A 16348-nucleotide genomic window follows, 5' to 3' on the forward strand; every position below is an offset into this window, starting at 1 on the left:
AAATTACTATGCTCAGGAGAGATGTACTAAATGCCTCCCACTACAAATGCCCAGACTTTAGAACAAGTTTGCAAAGCGTTTTAGAACATATTATATGAAAATGTCAGAGGGGCCTTAATAATAGCTTAAAGTGTACGGCTGTGAAGGTCAGCATCGGAACAAAAGAAAAGGCAGCAATAAAGAGTAACCAGTGTTTAAGAAAAACACCCAAAACCTCAAGCACAGAATCACATGGAGTTTTCATTTAAAAAAAAAATTCCGAGGCAAAAACCAAACGAGAATACTAGTGATCAAAAATGTCTTCTCAGCTTTGTTCTAGAGAAAGAAACAAAGATATGAAACCATCATTTCTGGGTGTGTGGGGGGGGGTGGTTGCCTAGAGATGGTGCAGAATTTATCCCATGCAATTGCTCATATCCAAGGAGGGGGATTATGTGAAAAGCGTTAATGGTCTGTCAGGTTTAGTATGCTGGCTTTCAGGAGGCTGAGGCAGAAAGACTGTTAGCCTGGGCTAACTTAGCCCATATTGTCAGACTCTGTCTAAGATAACAATAAAAATGAGGATGCAAATAATGATGATTAAGATCAAGACATCAACACAAAGCAACTTGGGAACGTCCTGGGCTCAAACACAGAAAAACAAGGAGCAGGCCTGCTCACATCCCTCTCACCAAGTTTGCTTGTGTTTACAAAGGATGTGATGTGAGTGTCCTTTCTAGTGTTGTTTTAGTGTGTGCGTGTGGTGTAGGCATGTGTCTCTGTGTGTGTGTCTGTGTATATGTGTCTGTGTGTATGTGTGGTATAGGCATGTGTCTGTGTGTGCTTGTATATGTATGTTTATATGAATGTGTATTATATATGTATGTATGCATGACTTTGTCTGTCTCCCTCTTTCCTTTCCATCCCTGTCCTTCCCTGCCCTGCCCTTCCTTTCCCTTTCCTTTCTCCTCGCTTGATTATGGGTAACTACTTTCAATTCTTTTCTATGTATTTGGTAGAATTCTCCAGTGGAAGGATCTAGTCCAGGTCTCTCTTAGGAAAGATGATAATGCTTCACCTTGATGAAACCCTTGATTTTTGTCACCTACTCTATGTATTCAGAGCTTCACAGGGCCTATCTACAAGAAGTCTGTTATGGCTTTTCTTTCCTGGTTCTGCCAACTCATGTTCTTTCCTCTCTTTCTTTCTTATGAGCCTTTTTACAGGCTTGTCAAAGTTCATGATATTTATAGAGAGCCACCTTTGTGATTTGCCTTAATACTGCTCTGACACATTAATGACATAATGTTTTCAGTTATTTGAGTATGTTCCTGTTACCTTTCAGTTCCTGATTACTGGTCCCAATTTGATGGGAGAATACAATTTAAATGGTTTTAGTTCTTCTCAATTTTTTTGTGATTATTGCATTGTCTGGGTATGGTTTATGTTGGTGTACGTCTCACAACCCTTGGAAGTAACCTCCAGTTACACGAAAGTAAGCTCCTGTTCAGGGGGATGCTATATGATTGCTTCCTGTGCTTTGCTGTTGGTTTGTTTCCTTCGCCCTCCATCAGTGTTTACTTCATATATTTTGCAGTCCTGTGTCTGGTGAACATACACACATTGCCAAGATTCCTTGGCTAGGGAGTTGGCTGCCCATCCCCCCACAATTCCTCCTGCTGCAGCATTCTTTGCTTTGAAGTCTACTTGATTTGATGATCTCTACCCTTGCTTTTCTTTGACCTGAGCCACATGCTGATATTTGAGGCAGCTTCTCTGTAGACATCATATGGTTGAGTGGTACTTGCTATCTGTGTAACATATTAATTATATTATAATATATTTGTATACACACACACACACACACACACACACACACACACAAATTTCCAATCTCCTGTTTGCTTCCTGATTAACGTCATGTTACGAAAGCGTTGGCATTCTCATTTTATTTGTCTGCAAGGTTTTGAGTTTTGTCATGGCTGACCTCACCCCCAGAGACTTACAGAGGCCTTGCCTGTGTCCACATGGCCTCCCCTCCCCACTCACTTGGTTTAAGCCTTTGCACTCTGTAATTTAGACTCAGACTGGACAGTTAGTATGGCTTTTGCTTCAACCACGACAAGATCCCTACCCTTCTCTTCCATCTTCTCCATCACTCTGGGTTCCCACTCTTGTTTCTTGTTTCTTGGTTTCTCTTTTCTGGTTAGAGAGATTGTCTATCAAGTCCTTTTAGGAATGTCTGCCAAGGACGATTCATCTTCATTTCCCCCTTAATTAGGAAATAGCTTGAGCGACATTTTTATTCTCTGAAAGGTATTTTCAATAGCTATGGGATCTGTCAGACACTGTCTTCGCCCTGGCACTTAAGTACTGGGACCTTTCTGTCTGCCATCGTTCTTTTTTTTTATGAGAAATCTCGCATAACCTCAGTTATTTCACTCTATAATCTTCTATTCCCTCTGGCTTATTTCAAGATAGTTTCGGGTTTTTATCTTGTTTTCTGAGGTTTAATCACAGCAGGTCTTGTTGGCATGGGTGTCCTTTCGATGTTTCTATTTAGCATCTGCTCACCTCTTAAATGCACAGGCTTCTATCTTTGAACCATAATTTCTTTGAGTATATTTGTCTTTCCTGCTTTCTCCTCTCAGGTTTCTGGCCACAGGCATCACACCTCAATCTGCGTCTTGAATCTGCCTTCTGTGCTTCCCCTGTTACTCATATAGACTGCTTTGTCAACTCGGATCTGGCCCTGCCCTTCCCTCTGCCCTTATCTTCCCTCACTGGTTGAGTTTTGAATTCAGTAATTCCCACATTTACATTTTCTATCTTATTCTTTCTCTCCTCTCTTGTGTTAGGTCTGTTTGTGCTTATAATATTTCTATTTGTTAAACTATGTTCATACTTGCTTTTTGAAGCGTATATTTTTTAAGGCCACAGTTGCCCTTGAATCTTTCCCAAAATAAGTTTAACATTTTTGAATTTCAATGTTGGCACCTGAGGACTGTCTAGCAAGTCTCTGAGATGTTTCCAGGTCTTGGCACAGCAGGTGGTTTTCTTTTGCAGTCTGGGGAGTTTTGTCTTATGAGATGTCTGATCTTAGGCAAATGTGATTGAACTAATTCCTTGATACTGTCTCAGCAGGGGAGAGGATATCAAGTGTGCTCAACACTGGAACCCCTTCTTGGCTTCTATGCATGCTCTGGATTTCTTGTTTGCCTGGATAAAGATTAAGAATCCTGGCCATCTACTTGTCTGCTGAGGACCCACATGGGAAGGATGTCTGAGCCTCCCCATAGTTGGCAAAGGTGGAAATCCTGACTCAAGAAAATTCCCAATCTCACAGCCAGAACCATAAAACAGGTCTAGGGCTTTAAAACCCTGTGAACCATGAAATTTTAATAAGCAGGAAATGCCCATCATATGCCAAAGCTTGCAAAACAACCTGGCTTATCTAACATCTTGCAACTTATTTAAAAAAGAAGTAATAATAATAATAATAATAATAGGAACAATTTTTGGCCTGGGTCCTTCCTGGCTCTGTTCTCTGCAACAAAACCTGATTCTTAGATCCTGCATGGCACATTCTCCTGTACTCTCAGACACTGAGCTTCAAGCTTGTCACCAAACTCTTAAACTAGTAAGACTGTTCTAGCTGTTTTACATTGAATAATTGCTATGCAGATGATTTGTTGCTTACTAGGCTGCATCTTTAGCATAGTGTTCTTCTGAGTCTGCCTGTTGGCAGTTCCTGGGTTTCCTGGCCATAGTTTTTTTCTTCAGTTCTAATTCTGAAAAAGTGAGGCAGAAGAAAATCCAGGAATCACCCACATTTCTTTCTCTCTCTCTCTCTCTCTCTCTCTCTCTCTCTCTTTCTTTTTGTCCCAAGGCATTTGGCTAGTCAGTTTCTGCCATGGTTTGGATGGAACTCTTTCTGAAAAAGATAGATGCATTGAGTAGTGGTCTCTACCTGGTGGCCCTATTTTGGGAGGGTACAGAAACTTCAGGGGGTAACTCTTTGGAAGATATTTTGTCCCTGTCATTTCCTGTCCCTCTCTCTGCTTTGTGACTTCCACAGCTGAACAGCTTTGTCTAGAGACTCACACCACACCACCCCACCTCCATGATATCCCACCTTATAACTGGCCAAGAAGTAGGGATCATGAACTGAACCTCCTGAAACCAAGAGGCAAAGAATGTTTCTCTTCCATGGCTCTGCCAGGTAACAGAAGTTACCAATGGTTTTCTGTTTTCCTACTCTCAGAGATACCCTGTATATTATATGTAATATCTAGGGTTTTTTTCCCACTTAGTGAGAACAAAAAGTTGCCTTATGATACTCTTCAGAAGTAATAGCTTCATAAGATTATTTTCAAAACATTTATTTTTAGTTTTTGGTCATGACATAATGTAAGGATTTAATAAAAAATATTTTAAAACAATCTACTGCTATTGAAATTCTAGTGTAGGTTTTCTGTGACAATCTCCTGGATTCTTAGTTCTACATGCAGTTCTTTCTAGAACACAGAGCAAACACACGGCTAGGCTTTCCCTCCCTTCCCAGTGGCCACAGTGGTTTTGTCTACTGCAAGTCTGCAGAGGAGCACAGGACAGCACACTGCTGCTGGGGGTATGGTGGGGTGTGGAGCCAGTAGGCTCTGCATGCCTCTGTCTGAGCTATATTCAGGGACCATCCCAACCTCTTCTGCCTGTCCCTGAGAATGAATGAATCCTTTCCCCCTTCCATTTCTCAAGCATACACCTTACTTAGTAGCTACAATGAACAATGTACTAAGGATGGATCACTTGCCAAGGCCGTGGAGGACCCAGTGTATGGGTGGTTTTCCACAGACACTCGGTTGAGAAACTGAAGATCAAGCTGAGCGCTATGAGAACTGCAGATCTCTCACTGCCCACGGTGCAGAGCTGCAGGCTTCTTCTGCTAGCTTCTTTTTGGCACAGTGTGCCTGTTGCTAATCAAGCCTCCCAAGCCCTGGGAAGGCACAATCAGAAAGGTTCTGAATACCTACCTATGCTTTCATCTCCAAATGCCACGCCAGAAAATTACATGTGTGGTAGTAGCAGGAAAATCAAGATAATTAAGATTAAAATAGCTCTTTGTACGATGGTGGGTTGTGAACTAAATCAGACTGTGCTAAAATGTAGTTTTAAATAGCACATTTGGGTTCATTTTCACATATTAAAAAATATTCACACTCCGGTAACATTAAATAAACAAAGGCTTGGATATTAGCTTTTGAAATATCATAAAGAACATGGTGGAATGTTTCAATGGAGCCTGGTAAATAACAAAGGAGCTGAGGAAGCAATTCTTTTTACTGAGAGGAGCAGGAAGCCTGGGGTTGTTTGGAGACACCAGGGCAAGGAAGAGATTGTAAAGCAGCTGCTACAGAAGCCCTTTGTCAGCAGCGCAGACACGGGGCAGCCTTCAAGCCGGGGCTCAGTCTGTCCACTTTCAAGTTATAGTAGAAGAACCATGCTAAGTCCTGCAGATCACACCCTCTCAGTTACCTAGGTGGCAGGTATCTTAATTGCATTTTAAGGTACGCAGCTTTGCCAAAGCAAAGGGAGGGAGGTGCTTGCTCACTGTCCTTGTCCTAGCTCAGCCTCCTCATCCTGCTATAGGCCACTAGAGATCAGAGCTGCAATCAGAAGTGGTTACATCCCTTTTAGGTTGTAAAGTGCTCCCATGGAAAATATGTCATGATCCTAAGTCAGGTGAATACAGTACTAAATGGAATGTTTACAGCGTGAGGTGTGGACCTTAAATAAAGAATACAGACAGCAACTCAACATTACGCTGTGGTGAACGAGAAAAAGAAGAGAAAGGGTGGAATGGAAATCTAGACAAAGGAAAAAGATATGCAAGATAAAAAATGCAAATGAAGGAGAAAATAGAAAAACAACAGAAAAGAGTTACAAGCTCAAAACCTTGAAAGGCAATTATTTTATTTTTAAAAGAAAGCCCTGGAGTCTAGCTGTATTGATGAAATACAAAGAAAACTCAAATAGCCAAAGTCAGAAGCCAAACAGGGCATGCAGTTGCTGGTTTTGCAGAAATAAAAATATGGCCAGAAAATACTAACAATTTCATAGAAATAAATGAGAGAAATGAGATGAAATGCATGTGTTCCTATGAGACACACGATCTTCTAAGACTGAATGTCATGAGGTAGAAAATGGGAACATTTATAGAACCGGTAAAGGTGCCGAGCCACAGCCACTGACCAGTCCAAAGGAAACCAAGAAACCTCTTGGCTTCTCTGGTAAATGCTACCAAATATCTAAAATAGAATGAACATCTCTTAAAAAGTTAAGATTTTGTGTTTTCAGACAGGTCCTCTGGGATAAGCTCTGCATGAGCTTGATTCCAAAGCCTAAGACTCTCTAGGAGAACAGTAAAGATCAGCGTTTCTAATGGAGACCAGTGCCCACGTTTACCACTAACAAGAACAACGTGAATTCAACAATGCATTATGACTATTACATACTGCTACAAAGTGGTATTTATCTCTGTTTAAAAAGAAAAAAGATAGTGCGGTATGACACACTCAGTCAATAGCCTGCAGTATATTGGAAAGGGATGGAGGAAACTTTTTCAGAATCCAACACCATTCTATGATTCAGGCAGAGAGATCACTGGTATACATGTAATGAAACAACACCACATAAGAAGGGCTGCGTGTGAAATCCCATAGCTAATGTCAGTGGTGAAAGCTTGGGAGGGTTTTGTGTCTTTGAAAGAAACAAAAGGCCTGCAGACTTGAAATAGAAAAAAAAAAAAAAACAACATAAACTCATCTTTGTTCACAAATGACACGAACTTTTATGCAGAAAATCTTTTAAAAAATCAACAAAACTGAACAGTTCTCATACATAGAAAATAAGTCAACCATGCTTCTACATGACAATCATGAACAGCCTAAAAAAGGTATGAAGGAAATAATCTACTTTATAATTACATCACAAAACATAAAATATTAGAATAGTCCACCAAGTAACAAAACACTAACCGGTGAATAAATATTCGAAATAAAATATTTAACTAAGAAATTTAAAAAGTCACACACTTGAAACTTGAAAAGTCATCTTGCCTTTGTAGCCCAGATAATGTAATGTTGAGGTGCTGATACTATGTGCTTTACCAATGCAAACCACATAAAAGCTCCAAAGACGTCTTCATCAGGTTAATTTTCATGAGACCATAAAACTGTTGCAATCAGACTGTGTACTAAGCTGTTCCAACTGTGTAAGTGGTTTTTCTTTTGGTTTTTATTTTTGTTGCCTTCTTGGAGGGGAACTGTGTCTTGTTTTAAGACAGTCCATTTTAAAGGCAGCATTTCATTCCACTGGCACGCGAACACAGGGGCAGGAGGACTCTGCTCCTTGCTATGATCTTAAACATCACCTATCCACACACTCCAGACATTGTCTTAAACTTTGCAGTTACTAACCGTTTACCAACAGTGAAGTAACTCTCAGTGATTAAATCTCTTGATTCTATTTTATAGATAAGGAAACTGAACCAAAGATATCATTATACACTTGGTCATAGTTTTCTAGTATGTGCAGTAAAGCCAGGGCCCAGGCCTGGTGTCCCACAACGCCGTACATTTCAAGGCCATGGTGCCTGCAGACTGGGTGAGAAATATAGGGCTGCTAAAAGGAAACTTTTTTTCCCATTTTTTAAATTGGAAATTCTCTGCATTTACATTTCAGATGTTATCCTTATCCCACAATCCCTTCCCCCCTCCCCCTCCTGTTGCCTCCATGAAAGTGCTCTCTCTCCCAACCACCCTCTTCCACCTCAGAACCTTGGCGTTTCCCTACACTGGGAGAATGAACCTTCACTAGACCAAAGGCCTCTCCTCCCATTGATGCCAGTCAATGCCATCCTCTGCTGCATATGCACCTCAGGCCATGGGTCTTTCTATTCAAGTTCATCAGTTGGTGTTTTAGTCCCTGTGAGCTGTGGTGGGTTTGTTTGGTTGATAATTTTGTTCTTCTCATGGGGTTACAGACCTTTTCAGCTCCTTCAGTCCTTTCTCTAGCTCCTTCTTTGGGGTCCCCATGTTCAGTCTCATGATTAGCTGCAAGCATTCGCCTCTTACCAGTATGGCTCTGGCAGAGCTTCTGAGGAGGCATCTATATCAGGTTCTTGACAGTAATCACTACTTGGCATCAGCAATAGTGCTTGGGTTTATTGGGCACATATGGGGTGTATCCCAGGTGAGGCAGTCTCTGGATGATCTTTTCTGCAATCCGTGCTCCTCTATTGGTCCCTTTATTTCCTCCGATGAACGTTTTGTTCTTCCTTCTAAGAAAGACTGAGGCATCCACTTTCTGGCCTTCCTTCTCTTGGAGCTTCATAAGTTCTGTGAAGGGTTGGTTCCTTGACCAGTTCTTTATTTTTCACTGAGGTAACTACAAAATCCCAACAAAGAAAACAATACCCACTGTCCCCTGCCCTCCAACCCCAGTCGAGGTACTATGAGTATTTAGTCTTGCTCATTGTGACCTTGGGCCCTCTGTTGAGCATTCCAAGTGATGTCTGTGAGGATGGTGCTATTAATAGTGTCCTCATTAGCTTCCCAATCAACAGTGTTGCTTCAATTTTTCATCCCGCACTGATTGCTCAGTCCAGGGCCACAGGCTCATGGTGGTGGCTTCAATGTTCCCTGGTCCCAAGAGTGGCTCCCCATATTGCTTTCATGACCAGTGTCTGTGGATCCTAATAATTTTGGTGTGGTGCAAGGGAGATATCCAGGGGAAGGCATCAAATCTGCGCCTCCCCCAAGGCCCATTTATCTTTGAAGCCCCTGGCTCTGAGCAGAAGAAAACCCTGGCGAACAGGCTCATGAGGAAGGGAATAAAGAAGGACAATAGCAATCATGAAGGCCACTTGCTGACAATTTCTCTTTGAACTTGGTTGTCCTGGCTTGTTTATCTGTTGCCAACTTGACAGAATTTAGAGTTGTCAGAGGTAATATTCTAGCAATATGCTACTTGTTCTGTAAAACTATCCTTTTAAGTAAAAATTTAAAAGCAAACCAATTTTCCTCTGGTTTATTCAGAGAATACGTGACATATTTTATAAAGATCCACCAATAAACTGTAAAATACAGTGGTTTGAAGTGCATTCCAAAAGAAAATTCGACCACTTTTTAGGTCACTTTGTAGATTTTGGGAGTACTTGATCTGTGAAAGCATTCCTTGAAGATTTGGGGTTCTAGTGACAAAGGAAACAGGAGGCTGGTTACGCTGGACATGTGCTCTGGAAAGCCACCTGGGCTCTGCTGTTAGACACATTACCAGGTCAGTGTTCATCCCTCCCTACACCATCTCTCAGAATGGGATAGCTAAAACATGGGGAGCAGAAGCTTCAAGATGAAAGCAATTAATAAAAGCTAATTTGGCAGGCTCTTCTGGAGAAGGGTTAGATTAAATCCTGAAACATAGTAAGTGGCAAAAATAAAAACAGTGCCACCAGTAATCCAATTAAAATTAAGCTATGATGTGCTTTACAGAAATACCTCACCAGCTCTAACCCAATCTAGGCTCTAGCCTTTGGATAATATTCAGAGAAGCCAATGTGCCAAGAACAATTCATCACCTCGGTTCATGATATATTTTGTATTTAACCACTGAGCCATTGTACAATGACACTACCCTAGACTGACCTCAACACACTAAATAGCCACACAGCAGCTGTTGGTACCTGGAGTGGGGAAGTATCCCATGATGTCCCTGAAAATTATAACGTTGTCTGGAAGCCCACAGAGATGTGGACAAATGGAAAAGACTATTGTACTCACAGTGTGGTGAGTCTAGCCTGCTAGAGCACAGGATAGAGTAGAGTACCCAGTGGCGTCATGGTAGAAGTATCCATATAGAACACATTCTGTAGGTCTGGCTTTTGTCCTGAAAGAGGGCATCAAGTAAGGATGCTCTTCCTCAGGAATCCTTGCTCTAAGATGTGTGACATAGACCACTGAAAGTCAGTGTGGAATGGACAGGAGAAGTACATGCAGAGAAAAAAAATGGTTCTTAGACTTTGCTCATTGATGTTGATGAGACAAATCACAACAGACAGAGCCTGGTCCAAGATAGTAGCCAAAGACTTCAGGGTCAAGTGGTGGCAAAGGGGATACGGGCACAAATGTGTCCCTCCTTAGAAAAGCAGGATCTCAGTAGCTTGAGAGGACACTTAGAAACTGCCCTGCTGTATTAGTCAGGGTTTCTATTCCTGCACAAACATCATGATCAAGAAGCAAGTTGTGGAGGAAAGGGTTTATTCAGCTTATACTTCCACAATGATGTTTATCACTAAAGGAAGTCAGGACTGGAACTCAAGCAGGTCAGGAAGCAGGAGCTGATGCAGAGGCCATGGAGGGATGTTACTTACTGGCTTGCTTCCCCTGGCTTGCTCAGCCAGCTTTCTTATAGAACCCAGGTCTACCAGCCCAGGGATGGCACCACCCACAATGGGCTGGACCCTCCCCCCTTGATCACTAGTTGAGAAAAAGCCTTACTGCTGGATCTCATAGAGGCATTTCCTAAACTGTGGCTCCTTTATCTGTGATAACTCGAGCTTGTGTCAAGTTGACACAAAACTGGCCAGTACACCTGCCTTCCTTCCTGAGAACGTGGGTTCCATCATGAATGCTGTCCTCTATAACTGCTCCTGTCTCCATGCATGTATTTGGTGTCTCCTGATGATGCCAATTCTCCAGCTCAGGTGCTGGTTTGGGTGCACACTGTATTGTCTGGCTTCAACTTGATTGTCTGCCCTGAGGAATGCAGAACCCACAGCACAAGGTGATAATTCAGTAAGTGTCTGCTGCGAGAAAAAAACGTGCCCCACTGAAAACACCCTGTTATCTCTTAGAAGGAGGTGAATTTAGTGCAACCTGTAAATAGATGGAAGGCACTGAAAGGGAGATCAACGTATTTTCAAACACAGCAAAGTTGAAACAGGCACACTGTCCACATTCAGGCTGTAGAGGCCACTGGTCACCTACTTTTTCTGCTCCCAGCATGGCATCTTCTCACATCCCTTGTATGAATGTATCTTCTAGGGGTCTCCAGATGTAGAGGTACTCTAATGAGATATTTGGGGATGAGGGTAGCCCAGTGTGCTTTTCTTGACTGATCTGTGCCCAGGGTTGGGTAAGAGCCCAAAGTACACATTTGAGTCAGTACAAACTCCAATGCTCTTTTAGGCTATTCACCAGCACCATGCCAACCTTGAAAACTTATTCGTGGTAAAAGGTAGATGAGCTTCCCTGTTTACCTAAGGACAAGCTGTTGGTGACAAGCTGTGATTCCTGCCACGTGTTTTTTTTTTTTTTTTTTTTTTTTTTCCAGCTGACACATCAAGCTACTTGATCAAATGTTCTCTGTCCATCCTTGATATCTGAAGGGAACTCTTAAGTTCTTAGATGGCCTCCTTTCTGGATGAAGTGTCTCTAGGGAATTCCTGTTATCAGGCTTTGACTTCTTATGTAAATGACAGTGACTTCTTGTAACATGTCCTTGAAAGATACCTGAACCCAGCTTCATGCTATTCACAGAGTACTGTTATGGTGCTCACTGTGAAGGCTTGCAGGAGGGAGGGGTCAGAGAGGAGGAGATTCACAGTCTTTCTTCCAAAGATGGTCTTCTCACCCCCTTTAAATGTATCTTTATGAAGGTTGACTCCCAGCTGGTCTTATGGCAGTAAGATGATATTAGTTGTGAATACAGTTCTGATGCACGGGGAAGTGGGGCAATGAAATCAAGAGAAACAGGTCACCTGATCCTAGGACAATAAGGCCCAGGATTCATTCAGATCAGATAATGGACAGACAGAAATCACTGTTGCAGATAGTGCTGGGCTGGCATCCAGCGAGAGGTTGAGGATTAGTAATCTAGGAGAAGACAAGGAAGCTCCAGAGGGCTCTGTCCAGAAACTCCACAACCCTACCTTTGGGGAAAAGGGTATGAATTTCATGTGCACATGCCACGAATGGGGCCAACAGTGGAAGGGAGACTCAGGGAAGGGCTAAGGCAGCACAGCTAGGAGGGATGCTAGGCCTAAGACGAGAGGGCTAAAGTACTTTTAACTGGAGGGTGTTCCAACCACAGACTCTTGCTGGAGCATGAGGAGTCTGAGCCCTTTCTGACTGTGGCTTGTCATGGGGCAGGCCCATGAGGGGACTGGGAAACCTAAGGAGAGACTGCACGCTGTGTAGCCAGCGACTAGCTCATTCCAGAAGAGTCTCTGCTGTCTTCTGCTCTACATGTTGCATGTGCACACATAGGAGTGGACCAAAGATGGAAGGGGCAGCCAAGCTTTACTCTGCACAGCAGATTCATGTCTGAAGACAACAAAAACTTAAAACAGATTAGCAAGTCAGCACACAAGCAAAGAGCTTTAGAATAGTTAAAACTGTTACCCATTTCCTTCTTTTGGTTAGGGTCACATTCCCATGGGAGTGTAGGCAACAGCAACATCAATCAGTATTATAACAAAGTAACTCTGCTCAAGGGCTAAGGTCCTCTTGAAATGACTAACTTTGCTCTTCCACAGTCAGGATAAGAAAACACATGTTGGAAACAGCTGCTTCCTGGCAATAGGAGACAAGCTGGGCCACTATATACCTGGTTTGCACTGTGTACATCATACACATATGTACACATAAATGTATCACACAAACACAACACACACACACACACACACAGTGGCTAGCTTCAGTCAAGTATGAAATTCTACGTTCAATGATAGTCTAGCATCATGGCCTCCAAATGTCCATCTAGTAATGCCTTGGACTTTGGGCTATTCCTTAAGTGGCTGAAGGGGTTCTTCAGGTATGACAGAGGGAAAAAAGACCTTCATAAAAAGAAACTGGGTCATTAGTCAAATCTCCTGAGCCCTCACCATAGAAAACCTGATTCCAGAACAGGGCTATCCCTGACTTCATGGATAGAGCAGAGCCAGGACAAAGGTATGGGGTAAAACTTTTCTGCCAGCTTTATAAATCCTGTGGGAGAGAACACTGTAGTGCCAGGTAAGCAGCAACACACATGGTATCTCTCAAGGCAATAATACCATTGCTCTTGTACCCAGTCTGTCAGGATAGTTCTATTTTCCTGTGATTGTTAGGGAGCTTGCTATCTTCTTTCACTCTAGAGGGTGGCTGAAAACACACCATATTCTTGTCTCAATTTCTGTTGCTTCACATTTTCTATTTGCCTTTTCCAAATAGTTTCCTAGGAGGTGTTTGTGTTGGGCAAACATAAACACAATTTAAGTCTAACTCCTATGTGCAAACATCAGGAGAGGAAGCCCCTGTTAAATGTATTCATGGATATGCATTTTCTGCATTGTTCACCAGCCAGACAGGAGGTGCTGGAGTTGGGCTCACCTCTCCTGGGCTTTCCTTTCAGGAACCATTAGCATGAGCCATATCTGATGATATCACCACAGGTTATGAATTAAGCCCAGAGAATGACTGGGTAATGCTAAGGGTGTGGTCAACATGAACTCCCACATACCTCTACAGGCAAACCGTGGTAGATAGCTATGGATTGTGAATACCTAAGTTTGGAGGGTTAAATAATATGGCAATGTGCTTAACAGAGACAGAAATCTAACAGAATTATACATTTCAGTTAGATTTAAATTAAAAAGTGTTACTTGCATATATCCATGACATGTGTGTGAAAGTGCATGTGCAAAGGCTTACATGTAGAGACTAGAGGATGATTTTTTTTTGCACATAGTTCTCTCATTTCACCTTTAGATTGGAGTCAGGGATTTGAACTCAGGTCCTCAGATTTGTGTGACATATACTTTGCTTCCTGAGCCACCTAACCAGCACAGTTTTTAAGGAACATTTTAAGAGTGTGAGATGAATATCATCCGATGAAGTCAATGTTCCCTTAATGAAGAATATCTCACAGAGAATGTTCAAACAAGTGAATGACAGGAAGGGCTCGTTACAATGTGGATTTATATGGAACTTTAAGAAGACGGCAGCCTTAGCGTCTGTTCTGTGGTCTGAGAAGCAACAGGAAAATGCTGGAAAGGAACAAAATCCCATTTCAAGAGTAAGGAGCAGTGCATTGATGGTTCTCAATTAAAATGAAAATCCAGCTAATAAGCTACTTCTGAGAACAGCTCAGCAAGCCAGAACTGAGGTGCTCTGCTTTGTGTACCAAATCAAAATAAACAAAATCTTAATTGCTTTAGGCAGCAAAGTGGTGATGGTCTTTGAATCACCCATTCATCCAGCCCAGCCCATCTGTAGTGTTCCATTCAGTGTCTCATTGGTTCTTTTTTTTATTTAATAAACAATAAAGCTTATTTGTAGTAGTCACAGTCACATGGTATTAGAATTCTTTTACTAACAGTGGTTTTTTGATATAACTCCAAGATTGAGATTTCCCTAAAAATGATATGGAAAATTAGTGGAAACACTTAGGGAATTGTATTTAGCATATTTCAATGTAAAGTGTATTTTAAACATTGATTAGCTAAATTACTGCTATCACTCAGGAGATAAATAGTAATTGCTTTAGAAACAATATGCGAAAGGAAAGCAGGTTTGCTTTCCCATCGTCTGACAAATTCAGTCAACAAAGTCAGGTCAGCAAATGTCCACTTTCCCCAGGCACCTCCACAGCCCACACTCCCAGTCATGCAGTGATGATGTGCAGAAAATATATTACACTCTAAACTCATGTTCCCTGTGGTGGTCAGAACCAGCTCTGTGCCTTTCGCCTACAAGGTGGGAATATCTCCTGGAGGAAGCAGTCCCAGTCTGGTTCTGTGCACTGGTGCCCTACACACTATGGGCAGCTCATCAGAGAACCCATCAGGCAGAAAGGATCGAGATTTACCACAGTCCCTGAGACTATGCAATAAAAGAAACTAGAGAAGCGAAGACTCTGATGGTGACAGAACAACTCATACACAGGAAACTTTAAGTCCTGTGCACCACACACTCTCAGCTTTTCACTTGGATTTAACTGCCCACTATTGAAGAACACTGATGGGATATTTAAGGTGTATTTTCTCTAGTGCCAGAATACAAGGCCATCTAATTTGGAGGAATAAGGTGTAAGCAAGAAAAGGAGAATTGATACTTGAGGAATGAAGGAGAACCTAGTTAATTCGAGGTATGAATGATGGAATAGATCCGTGTTAGGTAAGGGCAGGTCTCCTGAGTATGTCCTGTGTGCATCCCTGCCTATGATACTCTGGTCATTCTATGGGTTCACCCTAACTGAGGTTACTGAGGTTACCTGTTACTTATCCATAACAAAGTTCTGGGTTTGTTTAGAACTGAGATAAATGTCCTGCAGTTTTCAGAAATCTCTGATAGTCAACTGATGACATTTGACCAGTAAAATCATGCCAATGGTTTATTACTTATATCCAGTAGGTTTGCTGTGCCTTGGTGTTGGAGCAGATTCTGCTAACTGGGAAGCTGTGCTAACATTGTCTCTGTTTCTTTCCAATCAGAAGTCATGCATGATCCCCAGTAGATCTCCCAGTGCTTGCCGTGGTGCTGAGCTTGTGCTCCATGTCTTCAGGGGACGGAGATCTTCCCCCATGACTCCACTGTGTCGCTGTAGCCAGCTTTCCTGCAAAATGTATGCTGTGGCACCCAACATGAGAGGCATCACTAGCTTCTTTCCTTGTAGCCTCACAGAGCCCACATGAGTGACTAGCTGTGTCTCTGTTGTCACATGTCATCCACGAGATGAATCCCGTTCCATGCCTGGATACAGACTTCAGTTGATTAACATGGTTTTGAAGTCTTTGCAAATTTCAGTTGTTGTAAATGCAGCTGTTTTGAGCACTTTCCAGAATGTGTAGGTGGAGCAGGGCACCACTGACCTATAGTAGGTACTATTCCATTTTGAAGACCCCAACAACCCTGGGACACAGTTCAATTTCCTAAGAGTGGAGACTCCAGCTTCTTCAGCCTTATAGGTAGAACTGTCATCACCATCATCACCTTCTTCCTCCTCCTCTTCCTCTTTTTTTCCTCTTTCTCTTCTTCCTTCTTCTCTTCCTTCTTCCTGAGCCAATCATTTGCCACACATTCTCCCCTGAAAATTCCTGACAACTGAGCTGGTGATGACTGTCCCTAAGTCAACCTTTCCTGCTTTTAAATAGCTCTAGAATTAGGACACACATCATGTCACTGTCACAATGGCTGGGCTATGTCCTATGTTCTACTTATAGAAGAATAAACTAGGGTAAGTGTCTCACTTATATCAAGACTGCCCATGGATGCTCCCCTGGCTACACAGGGCTAAGTTTTTCAAAGGAAAAGACCCCAAAGCTTCTATTGAA

At 42.3% G+C, this 16348-nt stretch overlaps 1 protein-coding gene across 3 annotated transcripts in view; it reads right to left on the reverse strand.

Annotated features, from left to right (window-relative positions):
* Window positions 1-16348, reverse strand: part of SNTG2 (syntrophin gamma 2) — a gene marked incomplete at both ends in the record, with an annotated part of 203545 nt that overhangs the window by 26330 nt on the left and 160867 nt on the right. The gene's annotated exons all lie outside the window — the stretch shown is intronic.

The sequence above is a fragment of the Micromys minutus genome (genome assembly GCF_963924665.1).
Source record: "Micromys minutus genome assembly, chromosome: 1".
Classification (NCBI taxonomy): domain Eukaryota; kingdom Metazoa; phylum Chordata; class Mammalia; order Rodentia; family Muridae; genus Micromys; species Micromys minutus.